At 39.2% G+C, this 13,160-nt stretch overlaps 1 protein-coding gene across 9 annotated transcripts in view; it reads left to right on the plus strand.

Annotated features, from left to right (window-relative positions):
* Positions 1–13,160, plus strand: part of RALY (RALY heterogeneous nuclear ribonucleoprotein) — a 75,729-nt gene that overhangs the window by 42,788 nt on the left and 19,781 nt on the right. The window contains exon 1 of one of the 9 annotated variants that reach the window (XM_079128350.1): positions 7,414–7,436. The exons of the other annotated variants lie outside the window; for them this stretch is intronic. The gene's annotated coding sequence lies outside the window, so the exon portion shown is untranslated. Of the gene's footprint in view, positions 1–7,413; positions 7,437–13,160 lie in introns of those variants that run through there. 9 annotated transcript variants of the gene reach the window in all.

The following is a 13,160-nucleotide window of genomic DNA, read 5'->3' on the forward strand; positions in this document are numbered from 1 at the left end:
CAGAGAGCAGTTTTCTCATCTATAAAATGGGGCTGTTAATACTTGCTTCCTGGGATCACTGGAAGGATTATTTAAGGTATTATGTGTGTGTACTTTTTAAGTATTCTGTAAAGGGAAACTGTTATTCACTCAAAGGCCCCTCCTGAAAACCCTCTCCCTTTTTTCTAATTATCTAATAGCTAAGATTTCTTGGGTGGGTTTCTCTTTGCCAGACACCATACTAAGTACTTTTAGCTTGTGACTCTATGGTAACATATTATGGCAAGGTAAAAGTTAAATTTTTTTTAAAGCACTGATTTCATTAAAAAAAATTTTTTTTTTTTAAGTTTTAGATGGACTCAATACCTTTATTTTATTTACTTATTTTTATGTGGTGCTGAGGATCAAATCCAGTGCCTCATACATGCCAAGCGAGCACTCTACCACTGAGCACAGCCCCAGCCCCACTGATTTCATTTTTTATAGATTAGTGTTATTCCTGTATTTATATAGAGACCAGGTTAGAATTTAGTATGTACCTATGTTCCAGTTGTTGCTCTGTGAATTTTTAGCTATGTAAATTGAATCGTCTTGACTTGATTCTATTGTATGTATTTTTCCCTTGAGAGTCCTAAAATTCAACCTCATAACGAGGTAGAAACTTGACTTGCTTATCTGCTTACCTTGAAAGATGTCTGTGATAACTGAGCAGTAGCAATTGGACTGGCCCTACATGACTTGAAGAGAAGAGAATGAGAGACAGAGAAAGAACTGGATGCTTGGGAGCCATTAGATTAAGGTTTGGAAATTCCTCACAAGTCAACTAAATCAAAAGATTTCTTGGGTAGGAGCTGAAAGTAGTGTTGATGGTAATTCTGTTAGAATTATCTTCTGGCGCTGGGGATTGCTGACTCCACCGAGTAGAAGGACTAGCAATACACAGCCATCTTTATTTGCATCAGGATAGACTACCTGTGTTGCCAAGTGTTAAAGATTGTTGTGGCTGCCTTCAGGCCATATTTGCCATTCAGGACATCAGCTGCTGGCCTCTGGACAAGGCAGCTGTGGCTTTGATAGAGCCAACTCTTTGGAATTGAATAGATGTTAGTTCAGAAGTTCAGATCCCTGCCTGAAAGTTACTACTTGTGTTAATTCTTTTTTTTTTTGTTACTAGGGATTGAAACCAGGGGTGCTTGATCACTAAGCCACATCCCTGGCCCTTTTTATTTTTAATTTTAGGACAGGTTCTCACTAAGTTGCTTAAAGCCTCACTAAGTTGCTGAGGCTGGCTTTGAACTTATGATCCTCCTGCTTCAGCCTCCTGAGCTGCTAGAATAATAGGCATGTACCACTGTGCCTGGCTCCCTAACCTAATTCTTAATTTTTCTCTCAGAACCTCAGTTTGCCTGTCTAAAATAATGCTGTTGCTCTCTACTTTTGAGATTGTTGTGAGAACTCAAAATACTGTAGGTAAATAAATATCACACAACACCTGAAACTTACTTTGGCAAGTTGATCTGTTGTTATCAGTGCCTTGAAGACCAATATCTCTAGGAGGAGGTGGCAGTAAAGTCAGGGCTACTCTGAGTCCTTAACCACCCCCACTTCCCACCCTTACCTTAAGAAATACCTGGGACGCCTCTTTTCCTTCCTCAAGTTCAGGCCCCAGAAATACTAAACAAAAAGGATCCTTCCAGTCCAGCTTCTATCCTACCAGGCTTTATTCTTAAGAAGGATTGTTTATCTAGCAGATATAGAGGGGGCAGGGCAGGTAACTCAGGCAACAACTGATGAACAACAGGCTTCTCTCTGTTCTCAATAAATTGGTCCTTGGGGATCCTAGCTTTGAAATTCTAATTGACATAGGAAGGAAAAGATTCATTAGGCTTTGGACTCATTAAAATGCTGTGCTACTCACCTACAATTTATTCTTGGTACTTCATCAGGAGAAATTAAGTAAACCAGTGGGCGGGTAGGCTACTGACAACAGAGCCCTATGTGCCTAGGGCTGCTAGAGGCTATAGTTATTTAGCCTTCTATTCTGTGGAACATACAGCTGGCATCAGAGGCACATAACCCCTTAACTGAATCTTAAGTCTCACCATCACCACTGGGAGGACCTTCTGAAATTATTCATGAATGATAACTCATTTTGTGAATGGTCCAAACAAAGACTGGAGTTTGTTTAAGAGCACCAAGTACATTAGTGGTGGAGTCAGAATTAGAATCAGGCCATCTGATTTCCAGATCAGGACTATTTCCACTTTTGATTTCTAGACCCAGTGTTTGATCTGTTCAACTTTCAGCAGATACGTTTGACATATTTTGTGCACCAGGATTCTGTGATAAACGAAACAGACTTTGAGTAAGAGAATACTTGACCCCAGTGTCAGAGGAGGTTCGAAAGGCCTCCAAGTCTGAGGACTGGATAAGAATTAACTCAGCCGAGCAGTAGATGAAGAATGTTAAAACTGAGGAACCAGCAGCTTATAAATGCCAGATACTTTTTCCAGGAATAGAAAGTTGAGTCTTGCTGTCATGGAGGAATTGAGGGAAAGATAAAACGTTAAAGTCAGTTCAGATCTATGAGGTTTGACTCACTTTCTCTTTAGTTATAAAGAATCCAGATCCTGGGATTAAGAGTCCTGGTTTCTAGATGTGTTTTTGCTATCAATATGTTGGTAATCATTCTGGTGATATTTATTTAACACCTTTTTTAAGGGAGCCATGCTGGACGTTGGGGGTACTAAAAATACATCAGATATGTGTAGTTCCCTCCCTCAGATTTGTCAGTATAATGAGGCAAGCAAATCAATGAAGAATCTCTATAATACATTAAAGGAATAGTTAACCTCTGCTAGAAGAAGTCAAGATTGACCAATGTGTTACTTTTAACATTTTCTCTGGGCTTTGCTATCACCCAGGTGGTAAATAGCTTTTGTCTTTTGTAGCTCAGCTGCTGATGAGAAAACAACTTTGCAATGACTCGTGTTTGCGTTTGCGTGGCCTTCTTTGGGTTATAAGACACTTCATATCATTAATTCATTGAATCTTAACTACAGTCTTATGAGTTAGGAAATTTCCCCCCAGTTTAGAGATGAGAAAATTAAGACTCAGAGGTTGAGACTTGTTCATGGTTTTACAGGTTTTTTTGATTACCAAAAGTTCGAATTAAAAAAACCAAATCCTGAGCTGTTTTGCAGTATAGTGGAACTGAACAAACTTTGAAAAGTAGGAAGATGACCTTATTGTCCCCAACCTAGGCCGCAAATTCCCCCTTCCCACGGTCATTAGAAATGTAAAGAATGTATACAGTGTGAAAAGCAGACCTAAGCTAGCTGGGAGAAAGAAAGGGAACTTATTTCTGATCTTGCCTTGCCTGGGTCCTGAATGTTTAAGACCATGTTGCTCCTGCATCTTGTGCCCTTTACAGAGTGCTATCTCAGTCATTATCTCTTTTTTTTTTTCACCGTGCACACAGAGCAGAGATAAACCTTTATTTCAAATTTTTCTTTGGATACATTATTTCCCTTTCCTCTGCTTTTTAAAAAAATCAAGATGAAATATGCATGATAAAATTTATCATCTTAATCATTTTTAAGTGTGTAGTTCAGTGGCATTCAATGCATTCACACCCTTATGCAACCATCACCACCATCCCTCTCCCAAGAGGAGAGTTTCCATTTTCCCAAAAGGAAAATATCCCCATCCTCTAGCTCCTGACAATCACACTGCTACTACTTTCTATCTCTATGAATTTCACTATTCTGGGTACCTCATATAAGTGGAATCACACAATACTCGTTCTTTCCTGTTGGACTTATTTCACCTAGCTTAATGTCCTCAATGTTCATCCATGTTGTGACATGTGTCAGAATCTCCTTCCTTTTTAAGGCTGAATGATATCCATTGTTCTACATACCACATTTTACTTACACATTCATCCTTTGATGGACATTTGGGTTGTTTTTACCTTTCGATTATTGTGAATATTGCTATCATGAAAACTAGTGTACATTATCTATTGAAGTCCCTACTTTGAATGCTTTTGGGTATATACATCCAGACGTGGAATTGCTGTTTCATGTGGTAATTCTATGTTTAATTTTTCATGAAATTGCTATGGTGTTTTTCTCTTTTGCCTTTTGAGTACTGTGGTGAGAAAATTTTGTAGTAAAAAATGTGATTTTTGTTAAATTTTTTAGCAAATACTTTTTTTAAAAATTTTTTTAAAATTTATTTTTATTGTAAACAAATGGGATACATGTTGTTTCTGTTTGTACATGGAGTAACAGCATACCATTTGCATATTCATAAATTTACATAGAGTAATGATGTTTGATTCATTCCATTATTTTTTTCCTCCCCCCCCACCCCTCCCACCTCTCTTTTCCCTCTATACAGTCCCTCCTTCCTCCATTCTTGTCCCACTCCCACCCCCCATTAAGTGTCATCATCCGCGTATCAGTGAGATCATTCCTCTTTTGGATTTTTGACATTGGCTTATCTCACTTAACATGATATTCTCCAATTTCATCCATTTGCCTGCAAATGCCATAATTTTATTATTCTTTATAGCTCAGTAATATTCCATTGTGTGTGTGTGTGTGTGTATATATATATATATCACAGTTTCTTTATCCATTCATCAATTGAAGGGCATCTAGGTTGGTTCCATAGTCTGGCTATTGTGAATTGAGCCGCTATGAACATTGATGTGGCTGTATCTCTGTAGTGTGCTGATTTTAAGTCCTTTGGGTATAGGCCGAGGAGTGGGATAGCTGGGTCAAATGGTAGGTCCATTCCAAGTTTTCTAAGGAATCTCCACACTGCTTTCCAGAGTGGCTGCACTAATTTGCAACCCTACCAGCAATGTATGAGTGTACCTTTTTCCCCACATCCTCTCCAACACCTATTGTTGCTTGTGTTCTTGATAATCGCCATTCTAATTGGGGTGAGATGGAATCTTAGTGTAGTTTTGATTTGCATTTCTCTTATTACTAAAGATGTTGAACATTTTTTCATATGTTTGTTGATTGCTTGTAGATCTTCTTCTGTGAAGTGTTTGTTCATTTCCTTAGCCCATTTGTTGATTGGGTTATTTGTATTCTTAGTGTAGAGTTTTTTGAGTTCTTTATATATTCTGGAAATTAGTGCTCTATCTGAAGTATGAGAGGCAGATATTCTCCCACTCTGTAGGCTCTCTCTTCGCATTGCTGATAGTTTCCTTTGCTGAGAGAAAGCTATTTAGTTTGAATCTATCCCAGTTATTGATTCTTGCTTTTATTTCTTGTGCTATGGGAGTCCTGTTAAGGAAGTCTGATCCTAAGCCAACAAGGTAAAGATGAGGACCTACTTTTTCTTTCTTCTATAAGATGCAGGGTCTCTGGTCTGATTTCAAGGTCCTTGATCCATTGTGAGTCATTATCTCTTTGTCTGCTCATAGTAGCTTGTGCTATAGACAGAACCTACTTTATAGATGGGCAAACAGGTTCACAAAACTTAAGCAGTCCAGAGTTAATCACTTGTTCATTCCAGAACCAGGACTACAGTCTTGGACTCTTGACACCAAACAGATGCTCTTAAATCATAGAATATATAGACTTTGATTCAGTTTCGTTCAAAACTTTTCTTGAGTATAGCACATGTGCCAGACATTTAACTATACAAGAGAACCTCTAGTTAGACTCAGACCATCTTGGTACAGTACCTTCCTTTTCTGAGAGAACAGACTTGGGTTACTTATTTCTTGGTCCCCAGCCAGGGCCCAGATTCAAGAATTCTTTGGTGGGGGTTTTGGCTTTAGTCTGTCAGAAGCTTGGGAGAGCAGATGACTCCAGCAGTGTGGACCATGAGTTAGAGCTAGAGGATGAGTTGAGAGCACTATACCCAACTACTTCTCTTTCTGTGAGTACATCCCTGCCAAAGTTTTCTGCATCCCAGAGCAAAGTGAAGCTGGCTAATTTGGCCTCATTTCCCTTCTCCAGTCCCCCTGTGCCTATTGTTTCTCCCTGAACAGATCTCATAACAAGAGCTTCTGAGATCTGCTGTTCAAAATGACCTCTTATTTCCTAGGCATGTTCTAAGATAAGGGTAAGGAGTCTGGCCCCATAGCCAGTCCAGCATCTCCTTTCTACTACTTGGGCTGGTAGGCCTCTCAGAAGGCTCCCACCCATTCTTCTGTTTTCATTCCCTGACTTTTTTTGTGTGTGGTACTGGGGATTGAACCCAGGGCCTTGTGCTTGCCAGGCAAGCACTCTACCAACTGAGCTATATCCCCAGCCCCATTCCTTGACTTCTTAAGCTGATTTTCTGCTTGGTATGACTGCCAAACAGCCTAAAGAGTAACCAATACTGAGAGAAATTGATATTTCCTATTTATCAAAAAATCCTAACTGGAAAATTTTAAGAAACATTATTTTGGGGCAGAATGACTGGGAACCCAGCAAGAACCTTATACATCATGAAAGGAAATAGCAACATTTTTTCATGATGTTTCAAATATTTCTAATATTCATATCTTTGTGCATTATAGAACCCTTTCATGCCTGTTAATGCTGTGAACCATAGAGCAACTCTGTGAGAGAAATAGTGCAAGGATTTCTGTTACCACTTGATAATTGAAGAGACTAAAGCTCAGGGAAGATTAGGGAAGGTTTGTTAACCATCTGATAATTGTGGTGGTAGAGCTCAAAACATAATCAAGATCTGAGATAAGTAGCTATAAGTTTGGAATATGGAGCTTACCACTTTCTAGCTGTGCATCCCTGGGCAAGTTAGACTCTTTGAGCCTCAGTTTCCTTCTATGTAATGTGAAAATATCAGCATCTACTGTGGTTGTCTAAAGATTAAATGATATATGGAAAACATTGTGTCATCTGTACCACTGACACAGTACAGAAGAAGTATTAGGTCACTGCAGGTTTCCCTTCTCAGTGTTTTAAGTGTATTATACTTGGAACCTTTGAAAAACAGAAAAATGAACTACACATATACCCATAATTCCTATTAACCTGAGTATGGTTTAAAGCGTCTCACTGGGTTTCAAGAAGTAGATTGGAGGGAAGTAGGAGTGTTCCTGGCATTGGCAACACACTTCTGGTGCAAATCACAGTAGGTTAGAGTTGATAGGGACCCTGGAAATCTGTCCCATTGTGTCTTTCTCAAGTCATATATTCCAGAGAAGATATGTTAATAATTTTGGGAAAAGTGAGGTTGAATAATAGTAAGTATATTTCTTTATTGCTGACTTCTCAGAGCATTACTGAGCATGTGGCTTTTGGGAGTGATTGGAAGCACTGACAGGGAATAGAGTATGCCAAATCTTCTGTTCTTATTCAACCTTGGAGCCTCTTTCCCGAGGAATTCCCCATAATATTTTGAAGAACAATGGCCTTCCGTGGAAGAGTTCGTACAAGACTGATGTTCTGCAGTTCTTCATCATCTAGGGGAGGCAGGTGAGATCTGTAACAACAGAGCTTCCAGAACCAAGCATAAAGGTCAAGGTGCCTCACTCCCTTTTGGACCACACCACTTACTCATACTCCACCAACCTTTTTTTTTTTTCTTTCTTTTTTTAAGTTGTAGATGGACACGATACCTTTGTTTCATTTTATTCATTTTATGTGATGCTGAGGATCGAACCCAGTGCCTCACAAGTATGAGACAAATGCTGTACCACTCAGCCATGATGATCCCAGCCCCACTACACCATTCTTTCTTGTCTCACTAACAAATCCTAAAATTACAGAGGTTTCTGCAAACCACTGATCAACTTGTTAGATCATTAAGCTTTCTGTTTTGATGTTTGTTCCAGTAAGCAGAAAAATGAGGAAACAGGCTTAGTGGTCGTCAAGTGTTTCCAAACAGTTGAAGGACCAGGGGGTCAGAAAATTGGCTTAGTGTTTTTAAAGGTACCTTTAACTCACAAAACTGAACTCTGTTCTTGCTGTGAGAAATTTGGATTGCATCAGTGGGAACTCTAGATCTAGGTGGGCACAGTGCAACTTCTAATAAGGACCCCTCTGACTTGACACTAGTCATTACGGGAAAGATCCCTAGAGGTGTTTGAAGAGAAATGTCAAATTTTTACTCCTCTATCATCATCTTCACTAAAGTTCAGAGGGTAGGAATATGCTGTGAGATTTCTATCCAGACCCTGGCAGAGGGAGGTCCCCTTGGCATTTAGTGGGGGCTATCCTTGCACTTTACTTAAGTCTCCTTTATATTTGCAAAGTTGTGTGGTAGACTCTTCAAGCACATCTTGTATTGAAAACAGTTCTGTGATATTGAGGTTATCTTTCACATGGCACATGAGGATATTAATGCTAGGAGACGGGTAGCTACTTATCTAAGGATCTGACAGCAAAGTGGGGATAAGCTCTTTTGTTAGATCACAGGTCCTAGTATAGGCTAACATGGAGTGGATGTCCAAATGTCCAAAAATATTTATTATTGATATTGAATAAAAATATTTATTGAAAAAATTAGTGGCCTCAGGAATGAACTTCAGGTTTTTATCTTTTTTTTTTTTTTTTTTTTTTTTGGTGGGGTTCTTTTTTTCTTTGGAACGTGGGGTTGAAACCAGGGCTTTGCAAATGCATGGCAGACACTTTGCCACTGAGCTACATCCCAGCCTGAACTTAGGTTTTTAAAAACACTTTTGTTCAGTGTTTGTTCTAGAAAATTGGCATAGTAAAACCCAGTAGCTGGGCTCATCTCTGGGTCACTAGGTTATACAGAGAGGGAGGGCTGGATTTCCCTCTGTGTGTTGATGGCTGACAAGGATAGCGTTGTCTAACTTTTACTGCTCTCTGCTTGGTGAGGACTTTGTATATCTTCCTCTCTACAGGAATCCCAGATTCAGCAGTCTGGACTGCAGACTCAACCTCTCATTGCCTCTGTTCCCTGTAGCATACTGAGTAAAGACACCAGTCACCCCTAGCTTTTACTCTCCCTACCTAGGATTCTTTCACCTCTTTTTTTAGCAGAAATTCATTAAGCATCTACTGTTGCAGCACAGTGCTAGAGACTGGAATTGCAGAGATGAATAAAATAGTCTCTGCCTTCAAGGAGTTCAGAATCTAGTGGAGGGGTGCAGATATGTGAACACAAAAGTGCAGCAGATGTTCTCACAGCAGAGTTTTGTGGAGGATATCAGAATTCTGGGGAAGGAATGGCTCGATCTCTGCCTGGGGGTAAGAAACAAAATCTTTCCTAGAAGATTTTCTTATCAATTTATTAATTTCATTTTGGTACTGGGGATTAAACTCAGGGTACTTTACCATTGAGCTATGTCCCTCACACTCCCCCCCCCCCCCCCCCCAATTTTGAGGCAGAGTTGCTAAGTTGCCCAGATTGGCCTCAAACTTGCGATCCTCCTTCCTCAGCTTTCCAAGTCCTGAGGAGCTTTCATCAGGACAGCACATCAATCAAATTTCTACTCAGAAAAAATCCTTTGGCTCCAGTCTCTGTCACCAAATCAGAAATTGAGTTCTAGTCCTGCTTTATTGGTGAAGCAGCATCTCTCAACCTTACTCACTGATAAGATTGTGATATTTGAAGCCATCTATTAAATGGGGGCAGAATAATAATGCCTTTTCATTTAGAAAATTTCTGAATAACTTGCTAATACATCACCTCATTGAATTATCTTAACAGCTTATGGGAAGGGCCTATAATATTCCCATTTTACAAATAAGAAAACTCTGACCCAGGGAGGTTCAATCATCTGCTCAGGATTATACAGCTCATAACATGGTAGAGATGAGATTTGAACCCAGTGTTTTGACTAGAGTCATTTTCTGAAAAGGAACCTAACCTGTGTATAGTGGTATACACCGACAGTCCCAGGTACTCGGGAGGCTGAGGTGCAAGGATCACTTAAGGCCTCCAATTCAAGACCAGCATGGGTAACAAAGGAAGACCCTGTCTCAGTGAAAGAAAGAGGGAGGGGAAGGGGAAGAAAGGAGAGAGAGAGAGAGAGAGAGAGGGAGAAAGGAAGAAGTTAAAAGGGGCCCTGAAAGAATCATTGAGATCTTGATAAAATTTGTTGTAACGATGAAAAGTGTGATAGAAGAGTTGTAACCGTGAAAAATGTGATGCTTAGTAATGCATCTACCACATAATCAATTAAAGGGATCATTTATGTTATAAAACATCCTTTCCTCAGGGTTGGAATGGATTGGGCCCCTGCAAAGATGTTTCTTTTTTGTTTCTCCTTAGCCTTTCCTGATTCTTTGTTTCTTTAAAAGCATGCATGGGGAAGGGGTTGTGGTGGGTGCAGTGGTACTTTTTCATCCAAATTCAGTTCAGTAGATACTCCCTTAGTACCCACTGTGGACTTTCTGAAAGGCAATGAGGATGCTGAGATGAAATAGATTGTAGTCTTGCTGTCCAGGAATTCCGTCAGCCTAAGAGAGATGACATTGAAACAGATCATTTTAATACAGTCTCCTTGGATGACTCAGCCAGCAACTCAGAACCTACTGCCCACATTTCATACCACAACTAAAAGGACGAGAATGCCTTGCTATTGCATTAACTGTTAAAATAATTATTCTCCTAATGTCCTAGTCACCATGAAGTCAGCTGTTATTAATGCAGAAAGTACTAATACCTTAGAGAAAGTCATGAGCTCCTCAAAAGAGACTTTTACTGTGCTCAACTGGAAAAGCCCATTTAATTTTTATGGTGGGAGAAGTAGAAGTGTTCTGAAACTGCTGGTAAGGCTGAGGGAGTCTTTGGCTTGAGGAACATACTGTGGGGAAGGATTTATGTTCCTCCAGGCCTCCTTCCTGGCCACCTGATATGCTCCTTAGTTATCACATAGTTTATAGCTTCTTGTACCCAGGCCCATTATTTTATTTGGCAGAATGATCAAGAAGAGGGAGATAACTTTCTGAGGCAAGACATATCTTCCAAGAGAAGCAGTGGCTAAGTGTCTGCTGAGAGTGCTAGAGGCAATGCCAGGGCTTTGTGAGTATAGGTATTTTTATATGAGCTACCTCTGGTTAATCATTCCATGATTATTATTGGAGCCCCTGCCAGGTGCCTAGCAATGTGTTAGGTGATGTGGAAAATACCCAGAAAGCCTTATATGGCTTGGTGAGAGAAAACTACTAATGCCCGAGACAAAGAGGAATTGACACTAGACAGGTTATTTTGCTCAAAAAGTTCATTTGGTGGTTTAAACTGTCAAGAGCTATAGTGACTTGTGTGTACCTCCTTACTGAGCACTGTACAGCATATGACATAGGAATGGTTATTGGTTCCTGTGATGGCCAGACTCTTGATTGGTCACAAGTTTCCCCCAATCAGACATCTTTCAGTCTTTCTGGCGTCATCTTGTAACATGCATTCTTGCATCCTAGACTGGCCAAACCATAGTACGTATCAGTATTCACTAAATAATGGAAACTGTCATGCTGCCATAACCTTGCATATGCTGTTTCATCTTTCCTAAATTTTCTCTCCCTCACCTTCATGTGAGATAACTTCATCTTGTCCCTCAAGACAAGATCTAACTTTTTTTTTAAGAATGAAGATTTTTTTTTAAAATTTTAGTTGTAGATGGACACAATACCTTTATTTTTATTTATTATGTGGTGCTGAGGCTTGAACCCAGTGCCTTACACATGCGAGGCAAGCGCTCTATCACTGATCCACAAGCCCAGCCCCAAGATCTGAACTTTTTGGTGACTGCTTTGATTTTCTCCTTTCCCTTCCCTTCTGTTTCTTAAGTGACAAAGTTCTGAGTTCCCAGTTACTCTTTTCTGGGCTCTTACCAAGATGAAACATAGGTTCTGCTTTTCCTGAGCAGATTGTTACCTGTTTACCACTGTACTTGGTATAGTGTCTAACAGTAGTAATAGGTGCTCAATAAATGATTTTTTCATAAATGAATAAATAATTAAATCTTTTAAATATGTTATCCCTCTGCCTGAGAGCCTACAGTAACTCTTTGTGGCATTCAAAACTCTATAGAGTCAATAGCTAGTAAACTTTTTCACATGTAAGTAAGAACCACAACAAGAATTTGTGGGTCTTATCTACTAATTTATCACCCTCCCCTCACATACACAGTTTGATAATACATGACTTGGTAGTTCCCATGAATGTGACATTCATTGGAGATAGCAGTGTAAATTGATATAACCCTTTTGGAAAGCAATTAGGCAGTGTATCTCAAGAACCATAAAAATGTTCATACATTTGACTGGTGATTCCACTTCTGTGAATCTGTCTTAAGGAAATAATCTAATTAAGCTTCCCCTTAGATGCTATTGTTTATAAAAGTGAGAAACTGAAAAAAGCTGAAATGACCACCAGTCTAAACTATAACAAATCCACTTAGAGAAAACTATAAGCTATTAAATAGTAGTTATATAAAATGGTACTTATTGAAAACTGCACAGCAATAAAGTCAGATATAACAGATATAATAAATGTCTTATAATATTGGAAAAAATAGGCTATCAAATTGAACAGTCCAACTATGTAACACAAGGAAAACCACTGGAAGGAAATAACAAGAGTAGTTATGTCCTATGGAGGGATCGAAGGTTTAGGTGATTTTATATGGTAATTTAAAATAATAAACATACTAAGTAATACAAGTTCTTACCCATTTTAAACTAATAAAGTAAAACTCTGAACTCGCTTTCACTTTTAAGCAAGGGATGTAATTGGTGATATTACTTATTGACAACAGAGGATGAATTTAAAGAGTGATGGTAAGAATGGAGAGGTTGGGCTACTTCTAGATATATATGAGGCCAAATCAGCAGGGCTCAGTGAATGACTCAGTGTATGGGGAAAGATATATATCTAATATAGAACATTGATTGGCTCAGGAAATTTAATGGCATGTCCAAGGTCATGTAGCTTGTAAGTGGTTGATCCTGAATTTAAACCCTGGTCTGTCTTTGTCTAAAGTCCATGCCATTTTTCTTGCAGCTGAGACTCCTCTTTCCCTTCCTCCTTTTTGTTCTGATCAGCATTGGGTGTGTGAAGCCTGTCATCTTGGGTACTAACTGGTTTCATTTTTGCTAAGTTGTAGTGGTTCATTGGTTTTCCTTACTCAGGAACTCTTCAGCTTAGGTATATTTATCACACTATATGCAAATGAACATTTTGGTCCTTAAACCCAGTCTATTAATGATGCTGCAGCTGTGGGAGTG

The sequence above is a fragment of the Sciurus vulgaris genome, assembly GCF_902686455.1.
Source record: "Sciurus vulgaris genome assembly, chromosome: 2".
NCBI classification, from domain to species: Eukaryota; Metazoa; Chordata; class Mammalia; order Rodentia; family Sciuridae; genus Sciurus; species Sciurus vulgaris.